Source organism: Penaeus monodon, chromosome 35, assembly GCF_015228065.2.
Source record: "Penaeus monodon isolate SGIC_2016 chromosome 35, NSTDA_Pmon_1, whole genome shotgun sequence".
Classification (NCBI taxonomy): Eukaryota; Metazoa; Arthropoda; class Malacostraca; order Decapoda; family Penaeidae; genus Penaeus; species Penaeus monodon.
The window spans coordinates 10096440-10108939 of NC_051420.1; positions in this window are offsets into that span (position 1 = coordinate 10096440).

Here is a 12500-nt window from a genome sequence, read left to right on the forward strand (position 1 = left end):
GGACTGGGTTATATTGTGTGTAATCCTGAAGTCCTGAAGCTGTGTAATAGTACACTTTTGTAACATCTTGAAGTCTTAATGAGGATAAAGTTGTACAGTAATGTAACAACCATCAAGAGCTAACGAGGTACAGTATTGAAGGTAATTGTCTATTCAACATCGTGTGAGGCCAGAACTATTAATATGTACCGGTTTGACTGGGGGTCTTTATTTAACTTTATCATAACTCTATCTATAAACTGAGCCATATATCAAATCACATACTCGTATCCTATATGGTTAATGTATGAAATGAAATTAACATCCTTTACTCTCGTTGTAAAGAATGCAAATATATTCTGTGAACAAACATAATTCCTATCTCACTGTCTAACTCTAAGAATAACACCGATCTCATACATTATCAGAATCCATTGCTGATCAAAGTTTCATAAATTTTGTATTCCTAACTGTAACAGGAACATTTTACATCCTTGTACTACTCGTGTAGGATCTGGTGTTAATCTATTCTTAACTACAACTTTGGAATCGATTCTGACTATCTTATGAACTTGTGACTGCTCCAGTCTCATGTTTCTTCCTATGTAGGAGTTTTAATCTTCGCTCTGGCCTTTGGATCGTGGGGTTTATTTCTATACATTGTCTCGATTCTAAATCCTTTGTGATTCTCCTCGGTTTACTCTATATTGGTCTCGACTTTCATTTATCTTATGTAGTGTGTCTCTGTATTTTCGATTCTTTGTATTCCTTGATATATATTCTTATGTAATCATCAATACTATTATATATTCAATATATATATATATAATACTACTATATATATATATATATATATATAATATATATATATATATATATATATATATATATATATATATATATATATATATATATATATATATATATATATATAAGCTCTAATCAGTGCCGGTCCCAGAACTGGGTAAATAGAGATGGTGACTTGATAAAAACACCGGGCGGAAGGCAACGGCAAACCACCGCTTTAAATTGCCAAGAAAATCATGGACATCCATGATCGCCAACGTCCTTGTGGGAAAAAAAAAAAAAAAAATAAGAAAAAAGATAAAAAAAATATGTCTGTGTGTGTGTGTGTGTGTGTGTGTGTGTGTGTGTGTGCGTGGTGCGTGTGCGTGGCGTGTGTGTGTGCGTGTGTGTGTGTGTGTGTGTGTGTGTGTATGTGTATGTGTATGTGTGTGGTATCACTCAAAGATATTTCGGATTTTTTTATTCTTATAATCTTGCCAAAGAGTCTTTAGATGCTGACCATTTGCTTCTTACAGTTTTGGACATCAAGACAACCCCCCACCTAAAAAAACAAAACAAAACAAAAAAAAGCAATCCACCAAAACAGGAATTACAGCCAGAAAAAAACAAAGAAACATATCCTTGCACTACGAATGCAATCCACCAAAACGAAAATTATTTTGAGAGGAGAAGACGACGAAAATATGATGCTCTGCTCATCGCCTGTAGACACGAAAGAGAAATATTTCAGGATGCAGTGCAGGTCGAGGACGAAAAATATTCGAGATACTCTTCCGTAGAGCGTGTGTACGGTTTTAACGAAGGGAAATAGTGAAGCTTTGTAGTGTTGGAGAGTTGGAGGCTGGGATGCGGGCAAACAAACAAGCCAAAAAAACTTCCGTATGGCGTCTGTGTTTTCTGTGAATAAAGTACAGAACCTTTGTTAAAGTTACTAAGTGAGAGAGATAGGAAAGTACATATAGCAGGAAAACAGTGGGAGAGTACATATAGCGGGAGTAAGGTAAGGGATGTACACAGAAGTAATGTATATAAACCAGGATATCAGGAAAAATGGAAAGTACACGTACCAGGAGGAAACAAAAAATCAACACATACCGGGTGTGTATGATACGACTATAGACGTGCCAGAAAAAAAGGAAAGTACACATACCAAGAAGGAAGTAGGAGAGTACACACTTTCAAATAAATGTTATTATGTAGTAGGAAGGAGGGGGCGAAATATTTATAAAAATTTGAAGAGGAATCTAGACGTTCTGCAGGTGGTTTTTGTTGTTTTATATGGTATATATGGTACAAAGCATATTGATATGTATAGTTTCCAACATATTAATATATACATATAGCTATCGATTATTAGGGGAAATGGCTGCTCTAATATAAATATATTTTGTTTGTATTACCAATCTTACGTACAGCCTCTTAGAATTCTGAACCTATTAGTAAAACACGGAGAACAGAAAGTGAACAACATAAGAATAAACATATGCAAGAACAACAACAGACGTGGAATGAAGAACATCGATCAAAGAAAACGGGAAGCGGGCATCGGGCTGAGAGGGGGGACGTCGATAAACACTGGCGGTGATTGAAAAAGTTTCTGAAGTGTAGATCGATCCACGCAGCTTCGAGGGATCTTTCAGATGTGTAAGAAGAAGGAAGAGCAATGGATAAATGATATGAGAAATGATGAAAGGGAAAAGACAATAACGAATGGATATCGAAGGTTTTACACTCAAAAACGTACATGCTCAAGACATAAACACATACACACAGAAATACACAGATACAAAGACAGACAGAAACACACACACACACACACACACACACACACACACACACACACACACACACACACACACACACACACACACACACACAAACACAAAGACAACACACACACACACAAACCAACACAACAACATACACACACACACAAACACACACACACACACTCACACACACACACACACACACACTGGGAATGTCTTGTCTAAAACTCATTATTATGCGGAACTGAAAGTAAGTCTAAGACAGGGATCCAAGATCTTTTTATATTATTAATTTAGATTCTAGAGTTTTTTTTTTCGCCAAACTTCACTTTCGACATTTTGAATACGTCGATACAGTTGAATGAAAGTTAAGCCAGGGTTCAATTTACCTTTTTTTTCCAGAGAAGTAATTTCGTGACTGATATTCTTTTGAATTTAGTCTGAAGTGTAAACATTAAATAAATTCAGTGGGATCGACAACGTATTTTATTATAAATATTAAATGACCAATATATATTTTTCCCTTTAGATGACCAAAAAAATTTGTGAGATCATTCTCCCCTCTATAATTTTTAGCAGTTTCAAATGCCTCCTCTCTACTACGATAGTCAAAACGCATCTGGTCTAAAACATTTGCAAAAGACGGACACTTCAACCATAGTCTTAAAAAAAAGGTAGAAGCGAGAGCAAGACAGTTTATGCTTTCTGAAATGTTGACGGAAAATCATTGTTGAAAAATAAACTGTGTTGTAACTGCAAAGATGCCAATGCCTGAAAGAATGATAGGGAACACACATACGTATATAGACAAGGATATATATTGCACAGAGCTTGGTGATGTTTTTTTTATTCCTAATTGTTTTGACCGTCTTGCGTGTGGAGTGTGAGACGACCCTGTTCCCCGCTTCGAACCTGAAGGAACCCTTGGTCATCGTTGTATGGTCACCCCGCGCGGCTCCGCACTGATACAGACTGTATGAGTGAATGAGTGTAAGTAGGAGGTTGGAAAAGTGTTCGAGCAAAATACTTAGTGATAAGATTAAGTGAATTGAAGTGACCTGATCTCAGATATTGTGAAGTGACTTTATAATATTATATATATATATATATATATATATATATATATATATATATATATATATATATATATATATATATATATATATATATATATATATATATATATATATATATAATATATATATATATATATATATATATATATATATATTATATATATATATATATATATATATATATTATATATATATATATATATATATATATATATATATATATATATATATATATATATATATATATATATATATATTGCAAATGGTTACCGAAACGGATTCTTATTTCATTCTCCACTTTATATAACAGTGGAAGGACAGGATAACAAATCCTGCATTACCCTGGGCTGCATTACCCCAGTTGCTTTACATAATGTTTATGTTAAAGTGTTTTTTTATATGTTGAGTGTGTATATATATACATTCAATATAATTATAGAGTTCACTATGTCCTTTGAAGCAATTTATACCCCAGAGGATAAAAGACAAAAATAGAGGTTAGCTCATGATAATACCTAACAAGAAATTATATCAAAGGGACATATCTGATGAAATGAATAAGAAAATTATCAAATGAGTGGAAACCTTGAACATCTATATATGTCTGTTTATTTGTGTGTTTGCTTGCGTGCGGTTTGTGTGTACGTGTTTGCCTGCGTGTCCGTGTATCTAAGCGTGCATGTGTATCTGCGTATAGACGTGTGCACAACATTCCGGACGCCACGCTGCTGGCCTCATCCGAAACAGTCAGTAGAAAAATCAGCAGAGAATGAAAAGCCCGAGAAATTGGCTTCGTCAAGAGGAAATATTGCTGTAGATCCATCAGAGCGAAAGAGAGATGGAAAGAGAAACTTACAGGAGCTGAATGCTAGATCTCCGACAAGAGAAAAAAAAAAAGAAAAAGAAAAAAATCAGCCTTCTGTCTCCCGTAGAGCACTGGTTCGGCTGTTCAGTGAGGGGAATTGATCAAGATGTTGAGGGGACGTCGCTCTTGGCCTGGGAACGGGTTGCTTAGTAAGTTTAAACGTATATAACAAGCACATGCACACACACACACACACACACACACACACACACACACACACACACACACACACACCACACACACACACACACACACACACACACACACACACACACAGACTTAGACTTACGTATACACACAAACACTAATTTATATTTCTATCTATCAGTCTACCCATTTATATATTTATCTACATGTATATCTATCTGTCTATCTGTATACCTGTATATCTGTTCCCCAGTGAGAGAGGTGGGGGGAGGAGGGGGGAGACAAACAGATAGATAGATAGCTAGATAGAAAGAGAAGAGCCAAATACAGAGTTGAGACTTTCCACAATTCTTAAGAGGAGATAAAGAATTAGTTACACACGAGGGAATAATATAACAATTCTGTAGAATCCCCAAAAGTTAGCAAGTGTGTATGATTTCATGAATATTACATTCATACTTATTTCCCTTGTGTGTCGAGAGAAAACGAAGCAACTATATACAACACAAGAAATTTCACACAACTTACATCATTTACACAGCACACAACAGAGGACTTATTATGCAGAGCACTCATGCCTAGCGCAGAACAATCACACACACGCACACACAACACAGAGCATGCATATACAGGTCTCATCACTTCCAGTACATAGCGCTCACAATCAGCGCATATCATTTATACTCAGCGCAGAACAGTTACAAACTGGTCACCGTAGTTATATACAACACAGGACACACACGTATACATCACAGAAGTACTTATGACTACACAAAATAACAATGCACAACACAAAACTCTCACACAGCACAGAATATGAATTAACTCTCACTCACTCACGTACAGAAAAGAACGCTCAAAGACAGCTCACAACACTCACAGATATCTCACAGTACAGAACACTCACACATGGCACACAGTACTCTCACATACCATACACAAACTCCAAGTAAAGGAAATTGCTGTCCCCCTCCCCGTTGCCTTTACAAAATTGACAAGGGCGACATGTACTATATATCACTGTATGTTTCAACATGGATATACACACATGGTTATAGGGTAGGGGGGGAAGGGTTTTTTTTGAAGGGTATCTAGACTGCCTTACCTGACAGCTTCACGGACTTCAGATATATTTCGTTGAAGGAGTGAAAAGTGAGAATAACAGAATACCTTTGAATTGAATCAACTGACCTGGCATATATTTGGTTGAATGGATGATAACTGTATTGAAAGTGAAAATAATGATAATAATGATCATAATGATGATGATGATAATGATGATGATGCTGACGATGACGATGACGATGACGATGACGATGACGATGACGATGACGATGACGATGACGATGACGATGACGATGACGATGACGATGACGATGACGATGACGATGACGATGATGATGATGATGATGATAGAAATGATAATAATAATGATAATGATGTTAACAACAACAGTAACAGCAGCAATAAACTACGATTTGAGTTAACGAACCTAGCATGTATCTGATGTGAATGAGCTGTGAAAACAACAATGAAATAATGCCTCCAGTTAAGTCAAACTCTCTTGCTTAAGGGAACATTAAATGGAATATGTATCATTGCGTAAATCACGAAAATACCGGCAATTAAATAGGGTAGACGCCTTGAACGCTGCTGGAAGATTAATGATAGTGAAGGAAATGGAATAGCACTGGGAACCCTGCACCAGAGAAGAAGCAGTAAATCATAACCTGTTACGTTAGTCGAAAGTCTTTCTCTTTATCTTTAGAGAATCTTGATTTTTTAAATTACTCGAGACTATCTCTTATTTCTATATTTAGAGGAGACCTAAATTATATTGATTAGACAGAAGACCTACATGGTCATTCTTTATCTTTATGAGACGGGATACCTAAACCGAATTTCATTTTCATCTGAAGAGGAATTAGGTCTTGTACGAAACGTCATGGGCGGGTCATTTCTTTTCATATATGTTTTCAAGCTACTACGTTTTCTTTTATTGTTATAAGACCCCAGAATCTCGAAAATCACAGTAGCTATTTTTTCAGGCATGATTATCTGCCATTCCTAAGTCATTATGTTGCTAAAATTATCACTTTTTCGAAATGAATACTGATAGCTCCATATACATATAAGTACGACTCGTAGAAACTCACATCATAATTTTCTTTCATGCCTCTCAATCTCTCTCTCTCTCTCTCTCTCTCTCTCTCTCCCTCTCTCTCTCTCCACACACACACACACACACACACACACACACACACACACACACACACACAGAGGCATATATAAGTACATTGCGTGGAATAATAATGCCGCTCTCGGCCTGCAATCTTCCCGATCCGAGGTCTGTTCCCGCACTGCCAGTGGATACCAACTCAGGTCATTCCTTGCACACAGGAAGTAATATAGAAACACAATAAACAATTTGACTGGATTCAAAATAAACTTGTCTCGTTGTCATATGTTATTTTTAGTGCTATTGTTATTATTAGTTGTATTAGTACTGTTGTTATTGTTATTAGTATTAGTATTATCGTTATTATTATTATTAGGAGTATTAGTATTATTGTTATTATTTTTTTATTATTATTTATTATTATTGTTATTATTATTTTTTTCTTATTATTATTTGTTATCATTATTATTATTATTAATACTATTATTATTATTATCATTATCATGATTATTTTTTATTATCATTATTATCAATATTATTATCATCATAATGAATATGATTCAAATCATCATTATTGTTGATGTTTCCATTACCATTTATATTGTACGAAGTACTTTAAAAAACATCTTTTGAAACCCAGTTAAACGAAAAGTTAAAAACATATGTCTTTCTGGTCGGGAGCTGTTTATGCTAATTCCTGCGCAGTACAGATTTTTTAGAGCCTGTTTGCATTTTCTCCAGAGCTTGTCTATTTACAGAAAAAGTACAATTTTAGAAATAATGAAAAAAACGAGTGACAAAAAGTATAAAGACTTAATGCATGTCAAAGACACATGCTTAACTTAGGCAATGATGATAAAAATATAGAAGGATGATAAAAAGATTATAAAAATATAGGATAATTCTCAATCTAAACATTACATAAAAACATTACGACACAAACAATGCAAGGTCACATCTTGGTTGTTTGTTTTTGAAAGTGTAAATATCATCCTAATCTTTATCATAAGTGTTCTAATTGGTCTAAGGATGCACCTTATAGTTGTTATTATGGTTTTCAGTGTTGTTGTGATTACTATGGTTATGATAATGGCCATGTTTGATAGCTATTGTCTATGTATCTCCCTCTCTCTCTCTCTCTCTCTCTCTCTCTCTCTCTCTCTCTCTCTCTATCTATCTCTCTCTCTCTCTTTCTCTATATATTTTACTTCCCTCTATTTTATATATATATATATATATATATATATATATATATATATATATATATATATATCATAAACAAACACACACACACACACACACACACACACACACACACACACACACACACACACACACACACACACACACACACACACACAGCGTGTGGGTGTGGGTGTCTGTGTAGATAGAGAGATAGATGAATATGTGTATTCATTTTATATAGATACATAATAATAATGGGGATGATGATAATAGCAATACGAAAACATAGATATAATAAAGAAAAAAAAAATAGTGTGTGGGTGGGTGTGTTTGTGTAGACAGATAGATGAATATGTGTATTCATTTTATATAGATACATAATGATAACAGTGATAAGGATAATACCAATACAAAAACATAGCTATAATAAAGAAAAATGACACCGATGAGACCGCTGATGCCCAATAATGATAAAAAAGCAAAAATATCGGGGCTGAAAAGGTGTTGGACCCTCCTTCTCATGAGTTCACGGAGATAACAAGATTGTTTACATAGGGCTGTATTGGAACCTTTAGGGGTCGGTTGCGATAACGATGAAGAAGCTCTTAAAAAAAAATCTTTCGGCAAATATGTCTGGTCTAGCGTGAAGGACTTAAAGTTCGTTGTATTATCTTCATGCGTTTTTCTTCTCTTCTCTCGCCTCCTCCTTCTCCATCTCTTTTATTTATCTTCTTTACATCTCTGCCTTGCCTTCCTTTCCACATTTCTTCCTCATTCCTTCATTTCTTTCTTTCCTTCCTTCCTTTTGTTCTTCCCTCCTCCTTCACCCTCCCCCCCCCTTTTTCCTTTTTTATTCTTTCCCTTCCTTCCACTTTACCTTCCCTACCCATCCCTCCTACCCCCTTATTCTTCCCTTCTTACCTTTCCTATCCTACCCACAAGCGTCATTTCCCCTCCCCATCCACCACCCCTACTCATACCCTCCCCCCCTCCCCATTCCTTCCCTTACCCTGCCCCCTCCCCATCCTATACCATTACTCTACCCACTCCTTCTCTTACCCTCCTCTCCTCCCCCTTACCTTTCCCCCTTCCCACCCTTTCCCCCTCCCCCATCCTCTCTTCCCCTCCAATCCTCCCATATCCTCCCCCCCTTCCCCACCCCTACTCTTTCCTTTCCCCCCTCCCCCGCCCCTACTCCCCTCCACCTCATCCTCCCCCTACTTCCCACCTTCCCTCCTCCCCGTCCTCTCTCTTACCCTCCCCCCTCTCCCCCCCAACCCTCTAATACCCGCGGTCGATAACCTGATAAATATTGACTCGCCCTTTGCTCCGCCTTGAGAGAGAAAGAGAGAGAGAGAAAGAAAGAGAGAGAGAGAGAGAGAGAGAGAGAGAGAGAGAGAGAGAGAGAGAGAGAGAGAGAGAGAGAGAGAGAGAGAGAGAGAGAGAGAGAGAGAGAGAGAGAAACAAAAAACATCAACATTGATCAGCTTCTGTCGGCACGCGATTTACCTGCTTTATTGACCGGCAAGAGACAAGCGGGCGATAGATTATCCGCAGCGGTTCGGCATCTACGATAAAAAAAGGGGGGGGGGGATGAGGAGAGTAAAAGATTAAAACAATACGAAGAGGAAGAAGATGATAAAAGGGGTAACTAAGAGGAAACGAAATGAAGATGAGAAAAAGTGCTTGTTAGATTCTTGTTTTTTAAGGGGGGTGGGGGGGGGGTAGATTTCCGGGAGGGGTGGGGGGGGGGCGTCATGTGGATAGCGTGGGGGGTGGGGGAGGTGGGAGGGTAAGAGTGAGGGTGGGGAAGTTGGGGGGGGTAAGCCTGCAGGTGGGAAGGGGGTTTATGTGGATAGTGTGGGGGAGGGTTTATGTGGATAGTGTGGGGGAGGGTTTATGTGGATAGTGTGGAGGAGGGTTTATGTGGATAGTGTGGGGGAAGTGGGAGGATAAGCGTGTGTGGATGCAGAGGGTAAGGATGTTTATGTGGATATTGTGTGTATATCTTTTTATCCTAGGGAGGAGGCGGTGCTGGATGGATACGGATGCTTGTGTGGATATTGTAGGTGTAAACAGGGTTTTGCGGAACGTTTTTTTTTTCTTTGAGCAACAGAGAAAAAAATTATCTATTTCTTGTCATTCATTTCACAAAATGTGTTCATTCACCTAGTAGAACAAGAGAGAAGAAAAGTCCCAAAATGAACGAAATGAACAGCAGACCGGCAGCTGCCTTTGTTGCAGAACAAACGGCTGAACAATAATTTTGTAAAGTTCAGTAGTTCATTCGCGGTGTCAAGTGCGTGACTCTACGGATGCGCGCGCCATATTTCATCATCATTTTTTTTTTTTCTTCTTCTTATCTCATTTTTGTTCAGTGAAAAGGAAAAGGTTTAGGGCTTGAGAGATAAACAGGTCTTCGGTGCAGTTAGTTAGTTCAATGAAAAGGAAACGATAAAAAGGTAAGAGATAAACAGGTCTTCACTTTTGCTTAGTGATAAAGTCATGAAAAGGTATTAAAAAGAATAATCGATATGTTGGTTCTGATTCGTGGAATAATACACTCGTAAACCTAAGCAAATATAATTTAGAACAGTCACCCCCCAAAAAAAAGGCAATTCATAAGAACTCAAGTACTCCATCACTATCAAAATTCTTCCATTCATAAATAAAGCCACATAAAAAAGAAGAAGAAAAATTGATTATCATCCCCGACCGATCCGAGAAAACGGCCTCGACCTATTTTTTTCTCTCTCAAAAACTCCTAAAAACGCGTGCCGTTCAGGGTGCCTCTAGACACCAAAGACTTGTGCAAAAGTGATGCTTCTTGATTTGAAGGAAAGGAGTCTGGCTTGGAGACTGAAGCAATACCTGGTATATGGTAAATTCAAAACAACTTTTGTTTGGACTTGATTTTAATACTGCTCTTTTATTTCAGTACAGTACAGGGTCCAGTAATAAATTCTGTACTATTATACTTGTACATTAATTTGTTGTTCACTGTAATAAATGTTATCTATGAAATCATGCTTGGAAATACTGTCCCATGCACCTCTTCTCCAGCAGGGATGCTTAAGGCAGTATTTCCAGCATAGGCACCAACCACTCCTTTTATGCTGGTCATCTGTAAACTAAATAAATGAATAAATAGATAAATAAATGAATAAATAAATGAATAGATAAATGAATAAATAAATAAACAAATCTCCCCCCCCCGACCCGCCTCCTCCCAGAAGCAAGCACGATAACCAATTATTTTTTTATGTGGCTTAAATTCACGATTCAGCTGCGCGGCCTCAAATAGACCACCGTTTTTTGTTTACTTCCCTCCAGATCCGCCCAATTTAGGGGTGACTTCGCCGTATTTCTCTCGCTCCATTCTCATTAGTTGGCCCCCTATCTTGGTGTTCGTACACTCATCACATCGCGTATACCTGTACGAATTATGAGACGAATGATGATCAGGTATCACAGTGTAAAGGCCTGCCAAACTTCGTGTGTATTAAACAGGCATAGTGCAAAGCTTTTAATGAGATTGAATGACTATGGCTGGTGACGAGTATTGAAGAACGTTATATGCTTGTGTGTAGATGCTTGCGTGTTCTCTGTTAGTAAAGGTCGTGGCAGGTACATACTACTACAATAAAGTGACATAAACGCTTAAAATATGAGGGTGTGGTTGATAACCTACAGCCATGATGATACTAAACCATTCAGTATATAACGTATCACCAGGTATAAACATCAACCATGAAACAACAGCGGATTATCAGCAATGTATGATCACAAAGGACATGAGAGAGGGTTAGTGTGTAATACCACGCAAAGTAAAGCTTCAGAAGCTCGTGTGCTTATCTCTTCGTTATCGTTATTAATTGAATATAAAAGTGCATGTAACATTTCAAAGAATAAAACCCAATATCCCTCGCATTATTGTACGACTTAATCGGGTGTTATTAACCCTGATATAGTGCAGTATTTACATTAAGCCTAGTTCTGTTATTTGCACTGTTACAATTACGTAAAGCTAAAGTTCATTACGTAACATGACGATTTCTGTTTCCTTCTGTAATGCAGTATTTATCGTCACATTTCAAAAAAATTTTGTGATATTTTTCTTATAGACAAAAGTGTTAAGATTATATGGTTCATGGTTAAAAGTAAAAATAAATGTGCTAGACATCTAAGGTCAAGTAGCACTATAGGAAGGTATAGTATTAGAAAGGGTAGGGAGGGGGATCTTGAGTTACATGGAACTGTAGGCTCCAGATCTATTTTTTTCGTTTTTTAATGCCCAAATTTGTCCGTTCGTGAAATAATACCGATCTGAGTTGCTGCCGTTTTCAGTGCAGTCTGTTCTTTGCACTTAAAACAATGACGGAGAAATCAGCAAAGATGCAATTGATAGTAAAAAAAAAGAAAAAGAAAAAAAAGAAACACGTTTTAACAAAAGGTATCATACTCAAATTAAGGCGATAGGTCTTCTATGCCTC